This window comes from Miscanthus floridulus, chromosome 13 (genome assembly GCF_019320115.1).
Source record: "Miscanthus floridulus cultivar M001 chromosome 13, ASM1932011v1, whole genome shotgun sequence".
NCBI classification, from domain to species: Eukaryota; Viridiplantae; Streptophyta; class Magnoliopsida; order Poales; family Poaceae; genus Miscanthus; species Miscanthus floridulus.
In genome coordinates, this window is record NC_089592.1 from 42,292,239 (window position 1) to 42,320,032 (window position 27,794).

Below are 27,794 nucleotides of genomic sequence, written 5' to 3' on the forward strand. Positions count from 1 at the left end.
TTAGGTTTCCTACCTCTGCATCTCTGCCGCCATTGAGCCCACATCCATCCACCCTACCTCTAATGGATCTGTGGTGCCATTCCGATATCACGTTCCAGCGCATGGAGGGCCTCATCCATCGTGGTCTTCTCCACACGTGGACCTCAGCCGGGGAGTGGCTGGTTCCCGGCAAGGAGGACTTGCCATCACCACCATGATGGCTACGTGGTATCGTTCGCCCACCTCCACGTGTGTGGGTTTCACGACCCCCACGCATAGATTTCTTCAGGGGCTGCTGCACTACTACAAGATTGAGCTATAGCATCTAAATCCCAATGGGATCTAGCACATGGCGGCGTTCGTTGCCTTACTGCGAGGGATTCCTGGGGATCAGCCCCCACTTCGACTTGTGGAGGTACTTCTTCACCGTCACCCTCCAGAAGAAGAGGGAGAAAAGTGTAACACCCTAGGTGTTAAGCATGCATTTAACCTTGACATTGCATGAGCACAAGCATCATTGAGCATTCATGAGCATGAGCATCTCAAATATGATCTAGGTGTTGGCTTATATTGCATGTGTTGTCACTTAGTTGCCTTACATATGCTAGGGTTTACTTGTAACCAATATATGAAATGCTTGTGTAACCTTAGGAGTACTTTAAACATGTTTAGAATATCACATGGAACAACTTTGGTATTCATGACTAAGGCTAGTTTAGTCTCTAAGTCCTAGTTATAGTGTAAGTCATCATTTTAAAGTGGTATATTTGACCTAGGTTGAACTATGTCATAGAGCCTTTGCATGGTAGTGCAGCCTTAAGCAAAGTTGTAGTATTTTATTAGGGCAACAGCTTTTATTATTGGGTCATGAGCTAATTCAGGGCCTAGCTTGGTCATTTTGACCTCACAAAATTCAGCAAAACACTACTTTCCACACTTAGAAAATTTCTAAGTCCTAACTGGTTTTTCAGTTCGACGTGCCTGACTTTGGAGTGATGTATCTTCCTAACCGTTGCGATTTAGACTTTGATCCTTTAAGAGGTATTGGAGATGGTATGTAGATCTTCAACTTTTGTTAGGACAGTTTTTGCTAATGAGCCATAGATTAGGAGATTGAGCATCGTTAATTGGTGCTGTCGGGCTTGAACACGAGCTCTAATGGTCGTGGCCACGTCGCTGTGGGTGGCTGACCGTGTCAGGCCATTGATGTCGCGTGGCGGCCGTACAACGCCGACGGCCTGGCCAGTCGGGCCACGACGCGCACAAGTGCGCCCCATGCTCTCCCGTTCATGCCCACGCTCTCATTTCCCCTCTGTGCCTCCTTCGCTCGTGCATCTACCCACAGCAGCAACAGCGCTCGCCGCCTATGCCATTGCTGACCGCTTGGCTTCGCACTATGCTCGCACTGCTTGCTCGCCATAGTCATTGCTCCGCCGTGTTCCCACCACCTCACCAAACCCGTCTTCTAGCTAGCTTGAGCACGGTAAGCCTCCTATGCAGCGCCATGACCATCGTCCGTCGTCTCGCCACCGTGCCACACTGCACATGGCTAGGTCATCTCCGACCATCGTTTGCTATGATTGAGTGCATGCTAGATTTGCCGTAGTATGTAGAAGCTTGGTTGAACCCTAATTTGGGCAATCTCGACCAACTCCGGCGGCTCACCGTCGACCCACGCCCGCCGTGCCACCATGAGCACCAGTCGTCATCCTTAGCGTCTATAATCGACCTAGCTAGCTAGCCCAGTGTGTGCGGAAGGTCTTTGGGGAGCATTATGGTGCCAGTGCCGTCACCAGAGAGCTCACCGGCAGCAAACTCTGACCAATCAGCTCTGCTGCTCTGTTTTGTGCTATCAGCAACTGTAGATTTGAATGCTAGTTCATTTATTTTAGAAATGTATGCCAACTTTGAAAAATCATAAGTTGAGTTGTAGATGTCCAATTCTAGTGAACCAACTTTTGTCGTTATCCTCATGAAGTGTAGTATTTTATTAAAATATGAAATGAACAGTTTCTAGTATTTTTTTAGGTTAATAAAATATAGCAATATAAGTGTTTTTTGAATGTTTGCTATATTATAAAATGTATACCTTGAGCTAGAAAAGTGATAAAATTGTAATTCCAATTTTGTTGGTCTTGTGTTGACATGCTCTAGCTAGAAAAAATAATTAACTTGATGTAAACTTGTTTGGAACAGGGTCTTTCTATTTATCTATTAATAAATGGTATTTTCTATGGAAATTTGTAGGGAGAAAAATAAGTAACATATGGCCATGTAAATTTTTATATAGTAGTATGGCACTAGGATGAAGCTAAGAAAAATATATAATCTGTTGTTTGACACTTTCCTATAGGGTTAACTATTTTCACTAAAATAGACCTCGCTAGCTTTTAATTTTTGAAGAGGATGTTATATATGTTCAAATGGTATGAATTTTTATAGTAGTCTATTGGGAGCATTTGGAAGCCACTGTAATTTTCTGAGAATTTATTGTGCACATTTGATATATGTTTGTTAATTCACCTAATTATCTAATGAAATTAATAAAGGCATTTAAATAAATAGATTGGGCTTGACCATTATGTTTTCTTGGGTGTATTTGATATTCCTGAACTGTTGGTATGCTTGGTTATGTCCAATTTTGAATGCTTACATGCAATGAAAATATTATTGCTCTATAATTCAATTTAAAGTGGTTTTAGGACAGATTCTATTGTTGGGTATGTTATGTAGTAATAATGATGTTTACTGTAAAAATGGTTAATAACAAAGTTGTAGATAACTTCTTCATATATCTTGTGTCAAAATTTCAGGGCAATAGGCCAAATGGTTTAGGAGTTATAGCTGTTTAAAGTTTGTCTCCCGAAATACTTGTTCTCTGGAATTTCTGGACAAAACTGGAAACATTGCCTATTTTGGTTAGGATAGATTTTGAATTAGCTTTTGGTGATTAAATAAGAGTTGTAGTCAATTTTATAAGCTTTCCATAAAGTCCAAGATCACAGTCAATTTTATAAACTTTGTTAATGTCACGTAAAGTTATTCGTATTGATGCATTACGTGATAGGAGTTGTTTGGAAACACTTGCTGCATATTACCTTTCCTTGCCTAGAAATATCTACCATGAATCCTATTTAAGTCCAGGAATGCTTATTATGCTTAGCTATGCTTAGACCAGTAAAAGTCAGGTGATTTCCTATCACCTGCGAGCTATAGGTTATAACTTGAACATGGTTGGCTATATTGTGCTATCGTGGAACATAACCTGATGATGTTGAATAAATGGAGACCGGGTAGAGTCTTATGTTGTGGTAATCATAGTGATTCTGTCTGTGTCATTTAAGGACCGGTCATTGGAGGTCATCTTGTCATGTTGAACGCATGCCTTTCACATAGTTGGCGAGATAAGTCGTTCCGACCACGAAGCTGAGTAGCTCAACTCAGGCCGGGGACATGAGCAGTTAAAGTGCGCACCCTAGAGGTAGTAATGATGTGCGGAGAGCCAATGGCATCAGCCCAAGGGCAGGTTAGAGTCCCAAACCTCCTGGCAAATTGGTTGTATCTTTGAGAGTGCGGCGTTGGTCTTACCCGCGATTGTACTTGAGTTGTCCCAAAGGTGACCTGATACAACCCCGACAGGGGAAGTATGGGTGTGTGTTAGGAATAATTCCCTAGCTGGGTAGGAATCGATTCGAATCGACGTCTCTCTCGGATAGTGAGAACTTGACAGGAGTACGCTTCATCATAGTAATTGATGGAAGTGTTGGTTATGAGATTATGCAAGAACTCAATTGGATATGGTTATTATTGTGATGACTTAATGGTACCAACATGTTTGGCATAGGATAGTTGCTAATGTAGTATGAGATAGGATTAATAACTGGTGATTCATAGTTTGAAAGATATTGAACAACTTATGTTTTTATGCAAATAAAGTTTACCAGCTCTACTGATAAAGCCTTGCATACTCCTTGGTGTCTTAGTATTTTAGTTGGACGGGTAAATCTAGCTAAGTACCTTCTCACACTTAGGGTTTTATTCCCACTATTGTTGATAATGTTATGTATCACAGGCTTCTGCAAGAACTGCTTTGCTCCTACAGTGGATGAGGAATAGGACCATGGGCATGGTCATTCTGTATTTCATCTCATCCTTATGCTTTTGGTTGGAGATGACTATAAAACTAGCTATGTATTAAACTACGTGTGATGTTGATGTCAAACTACTTTGCTTCCACTACTTTTAAACTCGGTTTGTAATAACTATGTGAACTCCGATGTATGTGAGATAATTGTGAATTGTGATGTAACATGTGATTGGTTATGTTGAATCATGTACGATCTTGGTTTGTATGTTGGTTGTTTGAGATCCTTCATGATTTCATCGGACTATCGGGTTTATATGGGCTCAAGTATGATGGTTTGATCGCTTCGGTGATTGCTATTGTACTTATGCTCTTATAAATTGGACGATTCTATGATAGCTAGTATCGGAGCAAGGTTCAACATTAAACTTGTCTTATGTGTATTTGAAACAAAGGTTTTATGTTATAAAAATCTAAAGTGTGCCTGTGGTCATCTCCTTTATGCCAGTTAAGGACTTTTAGTTGGTTATTTAAGTACTAACCTTGGGTTTTTTACTTTCATCGTCCATACGGCGTGCTATTATATGGGTGCCACTCACTTGAGTGGTAATGTATGGATCAAATGCCTCTATGCCAAGGTAAGAAGGTAAGTTGATGAGTGGCAAGACTACAAGATGTGAATGTGCGGTCGAGGAGAGCTAGTTTTGATATGGTTGTATATGCATGCTTGCATGTGTGTATGGTGCGTATTTAATTGTGGGTAATAAATTGTCATCGGGTAGCTGTGATATGGAAGTATATGTATGGGTGTACTTATATGGAAGTATTTAGTTGCAACCTAGAGCCTAGATTTACATTTCTGTACTTATAACTGTTGGGTTGGGCTGAAATGCATTTTCTATAGGTACACTAATAACGAAACATGTAGCTCGCTTAGTTAGATTATATTGAGAGAACATATATATGCCACCACATATGTCATTAGGATTTTTTTTATAAGTTTGTGAGGATGTACAGAACGAGCATACATCATGGTGCATTATTCCTTCATAATTATTGCATTGTTTCCCCCCTTAAATGATGTTATTGTTAAGTAACTCATTTCTATAATCGCGTTGTCTCTTACTGGTAACCTTTTGCTATAGATGGCAGCCCCAGAAGCCCCCATTGCTAGCGACACCTTTTTGGCATTGTTTGGGACTCCCACCTTACTATGGCGGGTGCTGAACCTTGTTGGGTATGCTGAACTGCCTCACTACTTTTGGAGCGAAGTGGTAACTGAGGGACAAAGATGGTACGACATGTGGGTCACTGTCGCAACTCGTGTGGACAATCCATAGTGGCAAGGATGGAGCATCAAGTCAGATGGACAGACCCCTTGGGAAGGTGCCCAAGTGGCCTCTTTTGAGGTTCTCAGTGAGATTTGTTAGGAATTTGGTGATGAGCTTGTAAATGGGCCAGTTGGATCTTTCCCTAGATTGGATGTATCATAGACCTCTTGGACCTAGCCAGGTGGTAATGCTTTGGTAAGGGATAGGGATGAAAGAGCAGGAAGAAGTAATGTTGCAATGAGTGCCATGTATGCAGTCATGAAGATGTTTTATTCACACCAAGATAGCTACATCAATTGTATGCAAGAGCTCTAAAGAGCACAGGCTGCACAGCGTAGGTTGCGAGGACATGAACGCAGGCACCGAAGGGAAGTTAGAGCAGCCCAGAATGAAATAGGTAATTTTATGACAGCCTTAGACGCTCGTTGAGGGCAGTTTGTTCGTGCCATTGCAGAAAGAGATGCAGCTAGTTATGAATTACAAGGCATCCGTGCTGAGAGGGACGATGTCATTCGCCTTGCTAAAAACAGGGAGGCAGCTAGGATTAGGACCATGTTCCAGGCTGCTAGGCAGACAACATAGTTCGATCATAGGGAGCAGGAGCTCATGTGCTAGATTGAGGAGCTTCAAATTGATGTTCATTGCCTCAACAACATAATAAACCCAATTATTCCTCCAGCTCCAGCGGTGGAAGAAGGCCCTAATGTGTTGATTGTTGAGGATGATGGCATGGAGATGGATGCCAAGGAGGAGCCAGAAGATGAGGAGATCAAGCCTTTTGAGGACGACCACGGTGATGGTGTGTCCGACATCGACAATGATCACCTCGAGGAGTAGCTTAGCTGTAGTAGCGTGCTAGATATAGTAGCTCTTTATCTTCAATCATCATGTAATGAACTCGTGTTGTAGGTCTCAATTCCATGATGCTACCCTTTCGATGTTATTGGAACTATGCATGTACTACCTATGGTGATGGTACTTTTTAATGAATTTCTAGTTGTTTTTGGCATGAAAAATTTGGCATGTATGGAATGCGTTGCGAGTACGATAAGTGATCTATTTGGTGATGTTATGTTGTGGAAATGAATTATTGTGCCTCTGTGTTATTGTATGAATTACAATTCTCTCCAGTAATTATAGTATGGCATGATTATACAATTCTTCTGCAATCTCTTGACATCATTCGATAATCACTTGTTGTTGCAACTTTGTAGATGACTCACACTCATGGAGGGGCTGGTACCGGTCGGAATGGTGATGATGATTTTCCACCACCACTGCATCCTACACTAGCAGAGATGATGGCCCAACTCATGGAGACCCAACGTTCCATGGTAGAAGTGTTGCACGGTCTCACGCAGAATGTTGGCTAGGGACAAGGAAGAGACCAGCACCAAGGACCTAAACCTAACCAGTTCAGCACTTTCAAGGACTTCCTTGACACCAAGCCTCCTATTTTTTAGGAAGCAGAAGAGCCTTTGCAGGTAGATGAATGGTTGAATACAATCGAACAGAAGTTCTGTCTTTTAAGGCTCACCGAGCATCTAAAGACAGAGTATGCATCACACTAGCTATAGGGACCTATAGGCATATGGTGGAGTCATCATCGATCCACTTTGTCTGAGGATGCTTAAATCACCTGGAACCAATTTAAGGCTGCATTTAGGGGACATTATATTCCCCTAGGTCTGATGAGTATGAAGCATACAGAATTCATGAGGCTGACATAGGGTACTAAGAGTCTAACTGAGTATCTGCATGCCTTTAACAATTTGTCAAGGCATGCCACAGAGTTTGTGGATACTGATGCAAAGAAGATTGCTAGTTTCAAGAGGGGACTTAGCCAGAAGCTGATGAAGACACTAGCTAACTAGCAAATGTGCTACTTTCAATGAGTTCATTAGTGATGCTTTAACCCAAGAGAATCATAATAATATCTATGCTATGTCTAAGAGTCACAAGAGGGCTTATGAAGCAGGTGTATCTTAGCCAAAAGTTCCTACTGCTACGAGACCTCAGTTTCACCCTCCCGCTCCAAAGTATAGGCCACTTCAGAAGAAGGCACAGACTAGTTAGAACCAGAAAGTGTATCACAAGGCCTACTCTAATGCCCTACCAAAGGGTAGCAATGGCCAAGGGAGCTCCAACGTTGCACCTAGCAGAATGTCATGCTGGAATTGCAACAAGATTGGCCATTGGTCAAGAAATTTCCCTTATCCCAAGAAGAACAACAACTACAAAGCAGGGCAATTCAAATGGACATCAGGGACACATGCACTATACCACCATGGAAGAGATTCCCTCTGGTGAGGTTGTCATAGCTGGTATGTTTCTTGTGAATCATCATCATGTAGTTGTTTTATTTGATTCTGGAGCTTTGCATTCATTCATTAGTCCAACTTTTGCATCCAAGTATGATCAGAAAATCTTTATAGTAGACAAAGGTGGTTATTGTAGAAGTGCTGTCGGGAGTAACATTTCCATCAATCAGATAGTTAAAGATGTACATATCCAAATAAATGGACGAGAGTATATTGCTAATTTAGTGATATTATCGGGATTGGGTATAGATGTGATCTTGGGTATGAATTGGATGAAGAACCATGGTGTCCTTATCGATACCTCGACTAGGACCATCATGTTGAGGGACCCCAAGAATAATGATGCTTTTCTAGTACCCCTTCCTAGGGCGTTTGATCTCCATAATGTGGCCAATGCTATCCAGCCTATGGCCCTTGCTGATATTCTGGTAGTTTGTGAATTTCTAGATGTCTTTCCTAATGAATTGCTAGGGTTACCACTAGACAGAGAGATAGAGTTCAAGATAGAATTGTTACCTGGTACCGCAACCATTTCCTGAAGACCATATAGAATGCCACCTAACGAGTTAGCTAAATTGAAGATCCAATTGCATGAACTCTTAGAGAAGGGCCTCATTCGTCCCAGTTTGTCACCATGGGGTTATTTGGCTATATTTGTGAAAAAGAAGAACAAGTATTTGTAGATGTGTGTGGACTATCGACCACTCAATGCTGTTACTATCAAGAACAAATATCCTTTGCCTAGCATTGACATCTTGTTTGATCAAATGGCTGAAAGCAAAAGTATTCTCTAAGATTGATTTAAGGTCAGGTTATCACCAAATCAAGATTAGGCCAGAAGACGTACCTAAGATGGCTTTTTCCACTAGGTATGGCCTTTATGAGTATTTAGTCATGTCCTTTGGATTGACCAATGCTCCTGCCTATTTTATGTATTTGATGAACTCAGTGTTCATGCCCGAACTTGACAAGTTCGTGGTTGTGTTTATCGAAGATATCTTAATTTATTCCGAGATGGCAGAAGAGCATGAGGAGCACTTGAGAGTGGTATTGTCGAGACTAAGAGAGCATAAGTTGTATGCAAAGTTTAGTAAATGTGAGTTTTGGTTGAAGAAGGTACCTTTCCTAGGTCATGTTTTATCTAAAAATGAAATTTTTGTAGACCCATCCAAAGTGCAAGAAGTGATGGATTGGAAAGCTCCCACCTCAGTTCACGAGGTTTGAAGTTTTCTTGGTTTAGCTGGATACTATCATTGGTTTATCCTAGATTTCTCCAAGATATCCAAGCCTATGATGAGGTTACTTTAGAAGGATGAAAAGTTTGTATGGACACCAGAGTGTGAAGTAGCTTTTCACACTTTGCGGACTTTACTAACTACTGCTCCTGTTTTAGCATAGCCTGACATTGAGAAACCGTTTTATGTATTTTATGATGCCTTATGTACCAGTTTAGGGTGTGTTTTAATGTAGGAAGGCTGAGTCAATGCTTATGCCTCGCACCAAATGAGAAAAGCATGAAGTCAACTATCCAATGCATGATTTAGAGCTAGCAGCAGTTGTCCATGCTCTAAAAATTTGGAGACATTACCTGCATGGTAATGTTTGTCACATCTACACTGATCACAAAAGCCTTAAGTACATTTTCACTCAACCGGAGTTGAACATGAGGCAGCATAGATGGTTAGAATTGATCAAGGATTATAACCTAGAAGTGCATTATCATCCGGGGAAGGCCAATGTAGTTGCCAATGCCTTAAGTCAGAAGTATCATGGTAATTCTTTGTTGGAAGATGGTTTCAACTTATTGCATCCGGCAGTCCTACACAATATCACTATTAGTTGTTCTCTGGAGTCAAAAATCATTGATCTCCAAAAGACTGATGTTGGTATATTCCATATCAAAAGAAAGATGAAAGAAGAAGAAAGTAAGCATTTTCGATTGGATGAGAATGGTGTTCTGTGGTTTAAAGATCGACTTGTAGTGCCAAAAGATAGGGAGTTGAGAAACCAAATTCTAGAGGAAGCTCATTCTTCCAAGCTATCCATTCACCCAGGTAGCAGCAAGATGTACCAAGACTTGAAAACTAGATTTTGGTGGACAAAAATGAAGAAAGAAATTGTGGCATATGTTGCAAGATGTGATAACTGTTGCCAAGTTAAGGCCATTCATATGAAATTAGCAGGGTTACCTCAGCCACTATCCATTCCAAATTGGAAATGGGAGGACATTAGTATGGATTTCATTGTTGGACTTCCAAACACCCAAAAGGGTCATGATTCTATATGGGTAATTCTTGACCATCTCACCAAGTTTGCACATTTTGTTCCTATCAATGTCAAGTATTGGTCTCATCAATATGCAAAGCTATACATTGAACAAATTGTTAGATTGCATGGAGTACCTAAGAGTATTGTATCAGATCAAGGGTCCCAATTTGTTAACCATTTTTGGGAACACCTGCACAAGTACTTAGGTACCGCATTAATTCATAGCTCTGCTTATCATCCCCAGACAGCATGTCAAACTAAACGTGTGAATCAAATCTTGGAAGATATATTGAGAGCATGTGTGATTTCTTCCAAGGGTTCATGGGAGGATTGGTTACCTTTGGTTGAATTCTCTTACAATAATAGCTATCAAGAGAGCATCAAGATGGCTCTGTTTGAAGCTTTATATGGTCGTAAGTGTAGGACCCCTCTAAATTGGATTGAGCCTGGTGAAAGAAGATATTATAGAATTGACTTTGTCAAAGAAGCTGAAGAATGAGTGCAAATCATTCAACAACATATAGAAGCCGCTCAATCAAGACAAAAGAGTTACGCGGATAAAAGGAGAAGTCCTATTGTGTTCCAAATTAGAGATTATGTGTATCTAAAGGTATCCCCAATGAGGAAAGTACAAAGATTTGGAGTGAAGCGAAAACTTGCTCCTAGGTGTATCAGACCATATTAGATCATTGCATAAAAAGGACCAGTAGCCTACAAACTCCAGTTACCTCCAGAAATGAAAGCTATATTCAATGTTTTCCATGTCTCCCAACTCAAGAAATGTCTTTGTGTGCCCAAAGAAGCTATTGAGCCCGCTAATGTCAAGATTCAGTCAGATTTGACCTATGAAGAAAGACCTATTCGAGTGCTTGAAGAAATGGAAAGAGTGACCCATAGCAAAGTCATTAAGTTCTACAAGGTGATTTGGAATAATTATAGTGAGCAAGATGCTACATGGGAGCATGAGGACTATCTTCGTGAGGTTTATCCGAGTTTCTATGAGGAATGGTAGGTCGTACAATCTTGGGATGAGATTTCTTTAAGGGGGGAAGGGCTGTAACATCCTAGGTGATAAGCATGCATTTAACCTTGACATTGCATGAGCACAAGCATCATTGAGCATTCATGAGCATGAGCATGAGCATCTCAAATATGATCTAAGTGTTGGCTTATATTGCATGTGTTGTCACTTAATTGCCTTACATATGCTAGGGTTTACTTGTAACCAATGTATGAAATGCTTGTGTAACCTTAGGAGTACTTTCAACTTGTTTAGAATATCACATGGAACAACTTTAGTATTCATGACTAATGCTAATTTAGTCTCTAAGTCCTAGTTATAGTGTAAGTCATCATTTTAAAGTGGTATTTTTGACCTAGGTCGAGCTATGTCATAGAGCCTTTGCATGGTAGTGCACCCTTAAGAAAAGTTGTAGTATTTGATTAGGGCAACAAATTTTTATTTTTGGGTCATGAGCTAATTCAGGGCCTAGCTTGGTCATTTTGACCTCACAAAATTCAGCAAAACACTACTTTCCACCCTTAGAAAATTTCTAAGTCCTAACTGGTTTTTTAGTTCGACGTGTCTGACTTTGGAGTGATGTATCTTCCTAACCATTATGATTTAGACTTTGATCCTTTAAGAGGTATTGGAGCTGGTATGTAGATCTTCAACTTTTGTTAAGATAGTTTTCGCTAATGAGATGTGGATTAGGAGATTGAGCATCGTTAATTGGCGATGTCAGGCTTGAACGCGAGCTCTGATGGCTGTCGCCATGTTGCTGTGGGTGGCCGACCGCGTTAGGCCATGGACACCGCGTGGTGGCCATACAATGCCGATGGCTCGACCGGTCGGGCCATGATGGGCACAAGTGCGCCCCGCGCTCACCCGTTCACGCCAATGCTCTCATTTCCCCTCTGTGCCTCCTCCTTCGCTCGTGCATCCACCCACAGCAGCAGCAGCGCTCATCATCGATGCCATTGCTGGCCGCTCAGCTTCGCACTATGCTCGCACCGCTCGCTCGCCACAGTCATTGCTCCACCATGTTCCCACCACTTCAGCAAACCTGTCTTGTAGCTAGCCATGCACGGTAAGCCTCCTATGCAGCGCCACGACCGTCGCCATCGTGCCACGCCGCACATGGCTAGGCCATCTTCGACCATCATTTGCTATGATTGAGTGCATGCCAGATTTGCCATAGTATGTAGAAGCTCGGCCAAACCCTAATTTGGGCTATCTCAGCCAACTCCAGTGGCTCACCATCGATCGGCGCCCACCGTGCCGCGATGAGCGTTGTCGTCGTCCTTAGCGTCTATAATTGACCTAGCTAGCTAGCCCATTATGTGCGGAAGGTCTTGGGGAGCATTGTGGTGTCGGTGCCATTGCCAGAGAGCTCTCCATCGGTGAACTCCGGCCAATCAGCTCTGCTGCTTTATTTTGTGCCACTGACTGTGGTAGAACCTCCTAAGTTATAGGACCCACATGCACTTGTCACTATCCAACGACCTTTGACAACTATGCATATGTTCCTAGTAACTTAAGAAGTCTATCGGGTGTCCTCGAGGAACCTCGAATCATCCACAATTTCTGAGCAGGATCACATTATAGAGTCATTGCAGTATTACAACATTTATTCAAATATATACATCAGAGTAAAATAGCGGAAGTCTTATGATAACTTAATTTACAAACCAGTTGTTTCAAACCTTACAAACTAAGTTCCATAATTATTACAAACCATAGTAGTAGAGGAGTGGCATAATTAACATAAACATAACACACAAAATAAGCATCCTGCCCATGGATCACACATTCACTTATTGTCATCGACAGGAACAACAGTCATGCAGCAAGGTCCAAAATAGACCTGCTCATGAGGCTCACCTGCAACAAGGGTCAACGAACCCTGAGTACAAAAGTACTCAACAAGACTTAACTGAAATAAAAACTGAGAAGACTCGGGAATGCAGGCTTAGGGATTCAAGGTTTGGCTTTAGCAATAATCAAAGTTCTTTTGCGTAAAAGCTCTTTAATAAAATTAAAGTATTTCAACATTTAAACTTCATAAGAACCAGATATGAATCTGCCATATTTCGTAATGAGATCATGAACTTCATATCAAACTCTTTCTCAAGTCCAGCTCAAGTTTTAGTTATTAACTACGATGATGAATAGTGAGTTGAGTCTCCATAACTGAGGAGCAACGACGATTTGAACCGATTATTAACCTAGCTGGGGATTCCAGACCACACAACATATGCAGGTTCCTGACCTACATATACAAACCTACCCTCGGATCTTCTAAAACAAGAATGGGTCCGCGCCACTTGAGAATACAGTACTCCACCAATCCAGCCCATTGCCATGTGGGTACACGCTATTCCCGCCATCTCTCCACTCCCAATGCGCGAGTAGCCATTCTCATAATAGAATAGCTGAGTTAAGGCTTACCGGAGTATGTGGTTAGTACTACAAAGTCTCATCTCATGCAATTCAACAACGGACGAACCTTAATCGACACAGGCAGAAAGAAGCCGCTCATAAGACCTCCATGTCTTGTGGCTCTCACACACCGAGTCCACCTGGTCTAGATTTATTACTTCACATGCTCATATCTTATGACAACATAAGTAACCAAAGATCCATTTAAAACTCTCAAGTGACAGGTAATCACCCGACTAAGCATGACTAAGCATAACTAGTCATTTACGAATTAAAACTGGTAACAAGGTAGATATGGAAAAACAAGGTTGGTAATGCACCAATTAGGTTTCCACTTGACTCCTGATCACTTAATGCAGTATAGAAAAGCAAAAGCGATAAAATTTGTAAAACACAAGGTAGGGTTAAATGCATCCGGGGCTTGCCTTCATTGATGGAAAAGTTAGGTTCCTGCGACGTTCCACAAGTATCAGATCCGACCTCAATAGATAGATTAACCTCCTCCGCAACTTGATTAACTACCATGTGTTCACCTTTGTTCACTACACATAGTAACAATGCCATGTTTAACATGATGCGGAATACGGAATAAACATGATGCTTGATGATGGATGTAAAATTAACAATTCGAATACAACTTTCCTTCGTGGTATAGTTGCAAGTCAAACTAACTAAACCTTTTTCGTAACACATACATCAATTGCCAAGGATCATTACCAACTAATGACCCAAGGTCACCACTCAATCCAAAATTTCAAACAAAACCTAAATCATTAAAGGTTACTATTTGCTTTTATGAATTAATTATTTAATTTCAAAATTATGAAATAAATCAAATTATTCCAATTGAGCTCAATTTTTTTGTAAATGTTCATCACATGATAACTAGGTGGCAAAACAATTTTCATAATTTTTGGATAATTAATTAAGCCTAGAAAAATCATGGAAACCCATTTATTAATTAATTGAGCAATTTTTTTATCACATTCAAAAAGTACTGAAAACAACATTTCATATTTTTCTTAAATAACATACATCACAGAGAGGTCACACAAAAATTTTCATAATTTTTGGAACTCTAAATAATTCTACACAAAAATAACAAATCATATCACTATTCATTTAAATCTGAAAAACAGAAAATTCATTTTGAACGCTGAGTCACTGACAAGGTGACCCCACATGTCATCTTCAACCTCTCGCACTGACCATGGCAACGATGACGCCGACCGGCGATTTCTTGCCGATGACGAGGTCACTAGAGACGGCCAAGGCACCAACATATTCACCATGACTAGGCGCATCGATTTGTGGCACTAGCTTAAGCAATTACAGCGAGGATCGAGATCGACGCCATCCATGGAGGACGCGACTGCACGGCAGCGCTACGCCAGCGATAGGAGACCGGTAGCAGTTAAACAAAGGGTATAGGAAGCATCAGTAGCTCACCCCGAATGTGTTGGAGCAAGGAGCGAGGTCAGAGGAGCAACGGTGACACGGGTCGACGCTCACAACGGCCATGGTGGAACAAGCGACGACGACGGTGGTGCTCTGGCGACTATGCTGGACAAAATGACCAAGCAACAAGGTATTAAGCACAACGGCATCGAGATGGAGCTGTAGGTACACAAAGCAAGGGCAATGGCTCACCGGAGAGCGCTGGCCACAGAGATGCGCTTGCGACGGTGAGGTTGCCGGCCATGAGGAAGAAGGGTTCGCACCGTGGATTCCTGGTGAAATTAGGTGACCAAAGCTAGTAGGATGGATGCGCAAGAAGGAGATGGAGCTAGAATTGTCTTAGCTGCGATGGTGCAGGCACTACAGCGATGGCGCGAGCTCGCCGGAGTTGAGCAAGGGCGATAGGAAAAGCAGAGCAAAGAAAGGAAGAACGGCGACGACGTCTGAGCTTTATAGAGCGGCCAAGAGAGCAAGGAGGCGACACACAGTGGCCTTCTCCATGCCAGCACAAAACCAAGGGCGGCCACAGGCGCATCTGGAACCGAGCAGAAGGACGCCGGCGGTGGGGCGGTGGTCGTGGCACTGTTCCACTTATTTATAGAATTGCCATCCATTTTAAAATCCAAATTACTCCCAAATTTGTATAACAACTCAAAAATCTCCAAAAATAAAAGTTGTTCAAAATTCAAAGTTCTACAACTTTGCTTTTACAACCACCCCCTAATTCGGTCTACATTTTGAAATGAAATTTTGAATTCAAATAGGGGACATTTAAAGAATTTCGCCTTTTCAAATTACTTCAAATTTTTCATAAAAACTTTGAAAACTCCAAAAACAAACTTTGTATAACTTGCCAAGCTCAACACTTTTTTGCTTTTAGGCTCAACCCTAAAATATGCTAGATTTTGAATTGGGTTACCCAGGGTAAACTTAAATGCTGGAAATTCGGGTTTTCGGAAATCCAATTAAACACAAATGTTTTGAAATTGATTCATCCATACAAGTCAACACATATCATAAAACAAGGTCCACACCAAGCATTGCAACAAAAATTATAAAACTTTTACTAAGGAAGGATTTGACTTGTTTAAAAGATTCCCACATCAAGATTCACAAAGTTTCCTAATCATTATTATTAACATTATTTTAGGTAATATATAAAACACTCCATAAAATAACATTTGCATACTATAATATAAACATGAAATGCACTCATGAGTTGATGCGTGATGATTATGCATAATGATGACATGATCACCTTCATAATTATTTTTTAACATCGGGGATGCTACAATCCTTCCCCTTAAAGAAATCTCGTCCTGAGATTTAAAGTCCAAGGGTAATTAATGGAAAAAGAAAATGTGTCAAACACATTAACCTTCAAGTTGTTCATAAAACAGCAAGAGTTGACTTGAAATTGTAAACGAGATCCAAAGACAATTGTAAGGGACAAAGGATTTAGTAACTTCAATGGAATGATGGAACATGAATTCCAAATGAGAGTTCCAAGATGAGTGAATCACATTAATTGCGGAGCTATAATGGATCATGACCGTAGACCTCGATACCAGCGAGTGCCCAGCAGTATTTCCTTATGGCCTGCAGTCCATAGGAGACCCTAGGTTTCGATGCGGCACCATAAATCATGGATCATGGCACCACCATAGGGCACAACTAAAGTAACTCACAAGTAACACTTGTCAAGCTAGCATGATCAAGGAACTAGCATGTGTTGCATTAGGAGAGACCAAGACATGACACATGCATAGGTTTGAGAATTCAAGGATTAGTCCCAAGTTTCAACATTGAGTAGATGGGGAAAAAAATTAAAGTGCAATCAAGAAATTCCCAAAGATGTGGAACTTATGAGCAAGTACAATCAAAGAGTGGTTTACTAGCAAAGCTTGGTACATGACCAATTTCATTGGGACAAAATAACCATAACAAGTACAAGCCATTCCTTGAATGGAAGGAGGAAGTTTTAAACATCATTATATTTCAACTTCATATGAATGATTATAACTGGAATATGTGTAGTGTTTCATTAATGACATGATGCATGAACGATTCTTACGTTACTAAACATCAAAGCTTATAAGGTACATAACCACAGTTATTTTTATATAGGGCATAATAAGATTACTACTCCACCACACAAACCCTTTTTAATCAATTAAGAAATGGTGAGAATGAAATAAGATAAGCCAGAAGCAATTTGGACCAAATTAACAAGTCATATTTATTTGTCCAAAATCATTTTGAAGTTTTTGTAAAACAATACAACAAAGACTTTGTAACGATCGCTCTGATACCATTTTGTGGCAGAACCTCCTAAGTTATAGGACTCACATGCACTTGTCACTGTCCAACGACCTTTGACAACTATGCATAGGTTCCTAGTAACTTAAGAAGTCTATCGGGTGTCCTCGGGGAACCCCGAATCATCCACGATTTTCAAGCAGGATCACATTACAGAGTCATTGCAATATTACAACATTTATTCAAATATATACATCAGAGTAAATTAGTGGAAGTCTTATGATAACTTAATTTACAAACCAGTTGTTTCAAACCTTACAAACTAAGTTCGATAATTATTACAAACCATAGTAGTAGTGGAGTGGCATAATTAACATAAACATAACACACAAAATAAGCATCCTGCCCAAGGATCACACATTCACTTATCGTCATCGACAGGAACAACAGTCATGCAGCAAGGTCCAAAATAGACCTGCTCATGAGGCTCACCTACAACAAGGGTCAACAAACCCTGAGTACAAAAGTACTCAACAAGACTTAACTGAAATAAAAACTAAGAAGACTCAGGAATGCAGGCTCAGGGATTCAAGGTTTGGCTTTAGCAATAATCAAAGTTCTTTTGCGTAAAAGCTCTTTAACAAAATTTTAGTATTTCAACATTTAAATTTCATAAGAACCATATATGAATCTGCCATGATCCGTAATGAGATCATGAACTTCATATCAAACTCTTTCTCAAGTCCAGCTCAAGTTTTAGTTATTAACTACGATGATGAACAGTGAGTTGAGTCTCCATAACCGAGGAGCAATGACGATTCGAGCCGATTATTAACCCAGCTGGGGATTCCAGACCACACGACATATGCAGGTTCCCGACCTATATATACCAACCTACCCTTGGATCTTCTAAAATAAGAATGGGTCCGCGCCACCCGAGAATATAGTACTCCACCAATCCAGCCCATTGCCACGTGGGTACATGCTATTCCTACCATCTCTCCACACCTAGTGCGCGAGTAGCCATTCTCATAATAGAATAGCCGAGTTAAGGCTTACCGGAGTATGTGGTTAGTACTACAAAGTCTCATCTCATGCAATTCAACAACGGACGAACCTTAATCGACACAGGCGGAAAGAAGCCGCTCACAAGACCTCGATGTCTTGTGGCTCTCACACACCGAGTCCACCTGGTCTAGATTTATTACTTCATGTGCTCATATCTTATGACAACATAAGTAACCAAAGATCCATTTAAAACTCTCAGGTGACAGTTAATCACCCGACTAAGCATGACTAAGCATAACTAGTCATTTACGAATTAAAACTAGTAACAAGGTAGATATGGAAAAACAAGGTTGGTAATGCACCAATTAGGTTTCCGCTTGACTCCTGGTCACTTAATGTAGTATAGAAAAGCAAAAGCGATAAAATTTGTAAAACACAAGGTAGGGTTAAATGCATCCGGGGCTTGCCTTCATTGACGGAAAAGTTAGGTTCCTGCGATGTTCCACAAGTATCAGATCCGACCTCAATAGACGTATTAACCTCCTCCGCAACTTGATTAACTAGCTCAACATGATGCGGAATACGAAACTTGATGCTTGATGATGGATGTAAAATTAACAATTCGAATACAACTTTCCTTCGTGGTACAATTGCAAGTTAAACTAACTAAACCTTTTTCATAACACATACATCAATTGTCAAGGATCATTACCAACTAATGACCCAAGGTCACCACTCAATCCAAAATTTCAAACAAAACCTAAATCATTAAAGGTTACTATTTGCTTTTATGAATTAATTATTTAATTTCAAAATTATGAAATAAATCAACTTATTCCAATTGAGCTCAAAATTTTGGTAAAGGTTCATCACATGATAACTAGGTGGCAAAACAATTTTCATAATTTTTGGATAATTAATTAAGCCTAGAAAAATCATGGAAACCCATTTATTAATTAATTGAGCAATTTTTTTATCGCATTCAAAAAGTACTGAAAAACAACATTTCATATTTTTTTAAATAATATACATCACAGACAGGTCACACAAAAAATATCATAATTTTTGGAACTCTAAATAATTCTACACAAAAATAACAAATCATATCACTATTCATTTAAATCTGAAAAACAGAAAATTCATTTTGAACGCTGAGTCACTAATAAGGTGACCCCACATGTCATCTTCAACCTCTCGCGCTGACCATAGCGACGACGACGCTGACCGGCGATTTCTCGCCGACGACGAGGTCACTAGAGACGGCCAAGGCACCAACACATTCACCATGACTAGGCGCATCGATTTGTGGCACTAGCTTAAGCAATTACAGCGAGGATCGAGGTCGACACCATCCATGGCGGACGCGACTGCATGGTGGTGCTACGCCAGCGATAGGAGACTAGTAGCAGTTAAACAAAGGGTATAGGAAGCATCAGTAGCTCGCCCCGAACGCGTTGGTGCAAGGAGCGAGGTCGGAGGAGCAACGGTGACGTGAGTCGACGCTCACAGCGGCCATGGCGGAACAAGCGACGACGACGGTGGTGCTTCGGTGACTGTGCTAGACAAAATGACCAAGCAACAAGGTATTAAGCACCACGGCATCGAGACGGAGCTGTAGGTACACAAAGCAAGGGCAATGGCTCACCGGAGAGCGCTGGCCATGGAGATGCGCTTGCGACGGTGAGGTTGCCGACCGCGAGGAAGAAGGGTTTGCACAGCGGGTTCCTGGCGAAATTAGGCGACCAAAGCTGGCAGGATGGATGCGCAAGAAGGAGATGGAGCTGGAACTATCTTGGCTGCGATGGTGGAGGCACTACAACGACGCCGCGAGCTCGCCGGAGTTGAGCAAGGGCGACGGGAAAAGCAGAGCAAAGAAAGGAAGAACTGGCGACGACGTCTGAGCTTTATAGAGCAGCCAAGAGAGCAAGGAGGCGACACGCAGTGGCCTTCTCCGCGCCAGCGCGAAACCAAGGGCAGCCACAGGCGCGTCTGGAACCGAGCAGAAGGACGCTGGCGGTGGGGCGGTGGGCGTGGCACTGTTCCACTTATTTATAGAATTGTCATCTATTTTAAAATCCAAATTACTCCCAAATTTGTATAACAACTCAAAAATCTCCAAAAATAAAAGTTGTTCAAAATTCAAAGTTCTACAACTTTGCTTTCATAACCACCCCCTAATTCGGTCTACATTTTGAAATGAAATTTTGAATTCAAATAGGGGACATTTAAAGAATTTCGCCTTTTCAAATTACTTCAAATTTTTCATAACAACTTTGAAAACTCCAAAAACAAACTTTGTATAACTTGCCAAGCTCTACACTTTTGCTTTTAGGCTCAACCCCAAAATATGCTTAGATTTTGAATTGGGTTACCCAGGGTAAACTTAAATGCTGGAAATTCGGGTTTTCGGAAATCCAATTAAACACAAATGTTTTGAAATTGATTCATCCATACAAGTCAACACATATCATAAAACAAGGTCCACACCAAGCATTACAACAAAAATTATAAAACTTTTACTAAGGAAGGATTTGACTTGTTTAAAAGATTCCCACATCAAGATTCACAAAGTTTCCTAATCATTATTATTAACATTATTTCAGGTAATATATAAAACACTCCATAAAATAACATTTGCATACTATAATATAAACATGAAATGCACTCATGAGTTGATGCATGATGATTATGCATAATGATGACATGATCACCTTCTTAATTATTTTTTAACATCGGGGATGTTACAACTGACGCGCGGGCCCAGCTGACTCATGGGTCCCAGCTGTCAGCGGCTGTAGATTTGAATGCTAGTTCATTTATTTCATAAATGTATGCCAACTTTGAAAAATCATAAGTTGAGTTGTATATGTCCAATTCTAGTGAACCAAATTTTGTTGTAATCCTCACGAAGTGTATTATTTTATAAAAATATGAAATGTATAGTTTCTAGTATTTTTATAGGTGAATAAAAATAGCTATATAAGTGCTTTTTGAATGTTTGCTATATTGTAAAATGTATATGTTGAGCTAGAAAAGTGATAAAATTGTAATTCCAATTTAGCTGGTCTTGTGTTGACATGCTCTAGCTAGGAAAAATAATTAACTTGCTGTAAACTTTTTCGGAGTAGGGTCTTTCTATTTATCTATTAATAATTGGTATTTTCTGAGGAAATATGTAGGGAGAAAAATAAGTAACATATGGTCATGCAAAAAATTGTACAGTAGTATGGCACTAGGATGAAGCCAAGAAAATATATAATCTGTTGTTTGACACTTTTCTATAGGGATAACTATTTTCACTAAAATAGACCTTGCTAGATTGTCATTTTTGTAGAGGATGTTATACATGTTCAAATGGTATGAAATCTTTACAGTAGTCTATTGGGAGCATTTGGAAGCCACTGTAATTTTCTGAGAATTTATTGTGCACATTTGTATATATTTGTTAATTCACCTAATTATCTAATTAAATTAATAAAGGCATTTAAATAAATAGATTGGGCTTGACCATTATGTTTTCTTGGGTGTATTTGATAGTCTTGAACTATTGGTATGCTTGGTTATGTCCAATTTTGAATGCTTACATGCAATGAAAATATTATTGCTCTATAATTTAATTTAAAGCGGTTTTAGCATAGATTCTATTGTTGGGTATGTTACATAGTAATAATGATGTTTACTATAAAAATGGTTAGTCACAAAGTTGTAGATAACTTCTTCATCTATCTTGTGTCAAAATTTCAGGGCAATAGGCCAAATGGTTTAGGAGTTATAGCTTTTTAAAGTTAGTCTCCCGAAATGCTTGTTCTCTGGAATTTTTAGACAGAACTAGAAACATTGCCTGTTTTGGTTAGGATAGAGTTTGAATTAGCTTTTGATGATTAAATAAGAGTTGTAGTAAATTTTATAAGCTTTCCAGAAAGTCCAAGATCATAGCATTTGTATAGGTAGAACTTTAGTTCTGATGTAAACTATTAGCTGCTATGTGTAGCTCTGAAATTGTCTTGTGTAGAATATCGGAAATGAATAGAGAAGAGATATGCACCTACTCAGTAAACAAGGAGTCAACATTGTTATCATTGTGTAACTTAACATCATTATCACAGCATGTACATTCCCCTATCACATCATCCATGATCCTTCTTATGCATTCACAGGACTTACTTATGCATATGCATGCAATAGGTGCAACCGAGGAGATCACGTAGGTGGAACTCGACGTTGATCCATAGGGGGAGAACCAAGAGGTGCAGCACTAGGATGTTCTTGGAGATGGAGAGCCTAAAGCCGATCACCTTCTCGAGTGCCTGGATCACCATCCTGCAACTTTCATGAAAGGCAAGCCCCGGAGCATTATAAGTCTCCCTACTTTATTAATGTCACCTAAAGTTATTCGTATTGATGCATTACGTGATAGGAGTTGTTTGGAAACACTTGCTGCATATTACCTTTCCTTGCCTAGAAATATTTACCATGAATCCTATTTAAGTCTAGGAACGCTTATTATGCTTAGCTATGCTTAGACCGGTAGAAGTCGGGTGATTTCCTATCACCTACGAGCTATAGGTTATAACTTGAACATGGTTGGCTATATTGTGCTATCGTGGAACATAACCTGATGATGTTGAATAAATGGAGACCAGGCAGAGTCTTATGTTGTGGTAATCATAGTGATTCTATCTGTGTTGTTTAAGGACCAGTCGTTGGAGGTCATCTGGTCATGTTAAACGCATGCCTCTCACATAGTTGGCCGGATAAGTCATTCCGACCATGAAGCCGAGTAGCTCAACTCAGGCCAAGGACACGAGCAGTTAAAGTGCGCACCCTAGAGGTAGTAAGGATGTACGGAGAGCCAATGGCATAAGCCCAAGGGTGGGTTAGAGTCCCGAGCCTCCTAGCAGATTGGTTGTATCTTTGAGGGTGCGGCACTGGTCTTACCCATGATTGTACTTGAGTTGTCCCAAAGGTGACCTGATACAACCCCGACGGGGGAAGTATGGGTGTGTGTTAGGAATAATTCCCTAGCTGGGTAGGAATCGATTTGAATCGCTGTCTCTCCTGGATATTGAGAACTTGACAGGAGTACGCTTCATCGTAGTAATTGATAGAAGTTTTGGTTATGAGATTATGCAAGAACTCAACTGGATATGGTTATTATTGTGATGACTTAATGGTACCAACATGTTTGGCATAGGATAGTTGCTAATGTAGTATGAGATAGGATTAATAACTAGGGATTCATAGTTTGAAAGATATTGAACAACTTATGCTTTTATGCAAATAAAGTTTACCAGCTCTACTGATAAAGCCTTGCATACTCCTTGGTGTCTTAGTATTTTAGTTGGATGGGTAAGTCTAGCTGAGTACCTTCTTGTACTCAGGGTTTTATTTCCATTGTTGTAGATAATGTTATGTATCACAACTACTATAAGAACCGCTTTGCTCCTACAGTGGATGAGGAATAGGACCATGGGCATAGTCATTCTGTATTTCATCTCATCCTTATGCTTTTGGTTGGAGATGACTATGAAACTGTCTATGTATTAAGCTACGTGTGATGTTGATGTCAAACTACTTTGCTTTCGCTACTTTTAAACTCAGTTTGTAATAACTATGTGAACTCCAATGTATGTGAGATAATTGTGAACTATGATGTAACATGTGACTGGTTATGTTGAATCATGTATGGTCTCGGTTTGTATGTTGGTTGTTTGAGATCCTTCATGATTTCATCGGACTACCGGGTTTATATGGGCTCAAGTATAACGGTTTGATCACTTTGGTGATTGCTATTGTACTTATGCTCTTATAAATTGGATGGTTCTGTGACAAAAAGCGGCAGGTAGGAGCTACATATGCCGATGGGGTGTGCTGGCATCCAACTTTGGAACAATCAGGTCGGCAAGTACCCGTCCATGCAGCTCTCAATGTCAAACAAGGGATGGCACTCGTAGTGGTTCTACCTCAAGAATGACACCGCTGCCCCTCTATCGGAGTTCATCAGATGCCTAATCGAAGAGGCCCTAGAGCCATGGAGGAAGTGGGGCATCCTGGAGAAGGACAAGAAGAATATCTGAGACCACATCACCACCATCCACATCCTAAAGGAGAGCAGCCTGAAGGGGTCGGGCGTCATAGGGGCCTACCACACAAGGAGGGTGGTGCCATTGATGACGCGCGTGCTCCCACTATATGCGATGGCGCCCAAGGTGTCGTTCGATAGAACAACACTCGCCGAGGGGACTGCTCCCCAACTCTAAGATCACGCAACGCATCAAGGAGGTGATGGAACCCTCATGGGACAATGTGGATGCCCCCTCAATTTCATTTTCCTAGTGCCGAGGCATCTGGCTGGAGCCAGGCCATGTCATCTTCATAAGTTTCCCTTTCTATTGCCTTCTCTTCAAATGATTTCCAAACCCTTTGATACTAACTTTGAGAGGGGTGGACTAGCCGAGAGACCTCATCCTCACAGATCACCCATTTCCGTTGCCGAGGGATTTGGCCATGAGGATGGCGAATCGCGTCGAGGGAAAGTGGCTGAGGAAGGCGAAGGAGGACAAGAAAAGGAAGAAGTAGCGGAAGCTGCAGGCAGTGGGAACAAGGGAAGGACACTAATAGTGGTGATGATGATAATGATGATGATGATGATGATGGTGACAACGACGAGGTAGCCGATGATATTGAATGGGACAAATTGGAGAACGAGGATGCGCTGATAGGTATCAGTTTGTCCTTACAGGCATTGGGACCCTTCTCATTCCATGGAGGGGAGGGTATGTCTTGGGAGCCGACGGAGGTGGGCCATACCATCAGCCTGCCCAAGGAGCCAATAGAGGTGGGTGGCTCTACCGTCGCACCCAAGGTGCCAATGGAGGCAGGTGACTCTGCCGTCACACCCCAAGAGCCAAGGGGAGTGAGCCCCTCTGCCCAGGAGCAGGGGTGTGGTTGAAATAGCCTCGTTCCAACGAGGCAGAGCAAAGGTCGGGAGGTTCGCCCCCTAAACGCATCTGCCACCCGATGGCGCTGAGGTGAGTTATCAGTTCCTCTATTTTTTTCCTATTTTGGTTGGATTTCATTGTGACTTATGCTTTTCATGCTTTGTAGCATTGGCAGGCAGCGTAATCCTTTGGCGCTGGCACCAAAGAAGAGCGTCGCCCACCAATTGAGGCGGCAGCCTTCGGCTGGTGTTGCACTCATTTCGAGTGGGAGTGGCACTAGTGTGACTGTGTCGCTAGCCGATTAGGTGCTACCTATGGTGGCGCCCATGCCCTCGGTGGGATGGACAGATGCAGGGACTCAAGGGGCACCTTTGGAGGTCACGGAGTAGCCGGCGATGGCCGTGATACCGCTGCCGACGACTAGGGCGGATGAGGCTGCTGATCGTGCTCATGGCGCCAACCATGGCAGGCGTGACACAGCCAGTCATGACTCACCAACATAGGTGGAGGTGGCGGTGGCCGTGATAGATGGGTCACCGCCAGGCGCAACCATAGCAGCACCTGAGGTACCAGAGCGACTCGTGCCATCGGTGGCCCATGCCATCAGCGGCCCATGCCATCGGTGGCCCAAGTGATGGTGCCTGGCGTGGGCCAAATGGAGGGGGACATGGTCGAGGGGTCCCTAGGAGTCATGGTGCTGGGAGAGGCATCAGTGTCCGCACCCACTAACCCCTTTCATCATTGGAGGGGGCATCCCGGCCAGGACATCACGGCGAGAGAGATCGGTGGCTCTTGGAGCCAGAGGAGAGTCATCCCTGGCCCTAACATCGGTGGGTAGTGGCTCGCCTAGCATGGGGCGAGCCCCTACTTCGGTGGATGACTCTGGAGGATCCAGCATCGACACTTTTCACACTTGACGATGACGCCGAGAGCATGGAGCAGGAGAACTTCGACATAGGGATCGCGTCCGTGCTCGAGGTCCTAAACCACGCCATGGGCGCATTGCACGATGTCATCATTCCCTCCAGCTGGGTATTGTTTGGTCCTACTTTTTGCCGTTATCTTTCTTTATATGCTTTCTATATCCTGTCCATCGTCTTCCTGTAGTCCCTCATAGCTCGCAGCCAAGGGAAATCTCAGCTGCTTCATCACTAGAAGGAGGTCTAGGACTGCCTCATCAAGGAGGCATAGCTACCTGGGGAGGTAATAGCTTAGCTTGTTGCCACCCATCAGAGGGTGGCTAAGCTAACTCCCCTCACCGAGGAGGCGGACAATCTTCGGTCGCGGGTGGCCGAGGCCCGTTGGGATGCTAATGAGGCCGAGAAGGCATTCGAGGCCCTATCGATGAGGTCACAAAAGGACAATGAGGAAGCTGCCAGGGTCAGGAAGGAGTGGGATGAGTTGCTCCAAAAGGACATTGAGACTCGCCAATGGATCCTTGACCTTTTGGCCAAGGTTGAGAAGGAAAGGGAACTAAAGCTAGGCACCAAGGAGAAGCTCATGACCCTAGGAGAAGAGGGCGAGCCTGGAGGCCGTAGTGGTCACACGGCTATGCAAAGAGTAGGATGAACTGCTCCAAACCAAGGAGAGGCTCCACTAGTATGTGGCGTGGCTCACAAGGAGCGCGACCAGGCTTTTTGAGACCATGACCAGGCCTATCAAGAGCACGACAACGCACAATAGAAGGTTAGCTCATTCTAGGCCAAGCTCGAAAGCACGATGACACAGAAGCTAGAGGCTGAGAGTGTTTCTATTAGGGCTAGCTATGGACCTCACCTAGGTGAGGAGGAATCTTTAGGCAGAGAGTTACGAGCTCGATATTCTGACCGCTGCCCTCAGAGTGGTCTGTGATGACCTTCAGGTGGTGTAGTCAGAGGGGACCAGCTTGCTCATGGCTCGTGCCATTGAGATCATGGCTCGGGTGTGCCAGCTCAAGAGGAGTGCCCTTCGTGCCAGGGTCAATCAGTCCTTCATGATTGCTTGCTCTCATTATGGGGACAACATCAATTTGGAGGCAATGAGCCATGGCTACACGCTGGGCTATGAAGTCCACAACATGGAGGAGATGGAGACGACGGTGGCTCCCCTTTCACAGGACCTAGCAGACAAGATAGAAGACATAGTTCTCCCCTGAAAGGGCTAGTTAGTTAGATAGGTCAGGCGGTCATTCTTGTAACAAGCGAACAAGTTCCAACCCTTCTGTATCGTTTAAACAAACTTGTCATTTTGTTTGATCAAATATGTTCTTTTCTCCCTTTTTATGTGTGAAAAGGGGTAATGCATTCTGATCGTTCCGTTTGTTAAGACCATAGAGTTCGAGGTGTAGTAGGGAAACTCTGATCATGCTGGTAAGCAAGAGTGTCGTAGCCACTAGGGCATAGGTTTCTCACAGTCCAACCAACCTTACTTAGTCATTTGTTTCCACAAACCTTGCCACTAGGTTTTTTATCGTGAGGAAGGGGTCAGGCATGGCGATTGTTTCAGAAAGGGTGTATATATATCCTTATTAGCCCTCGAGTGAGACTCGACCCCTTGTTGTTGCAGGGGTTGGGTGTCACTAAAGATCGAGGAGAGTATAGGAAAACTAGTCTTAGTTTTCGCATGTACCCCCTCCCTAGGATCTAAGCCAGCATTCTATGACCGTGCATTCAGTCTCCTTGCGAGTCCAACTTTCTTCGAGCCCCTGTGCATAGTGGGGGTTTG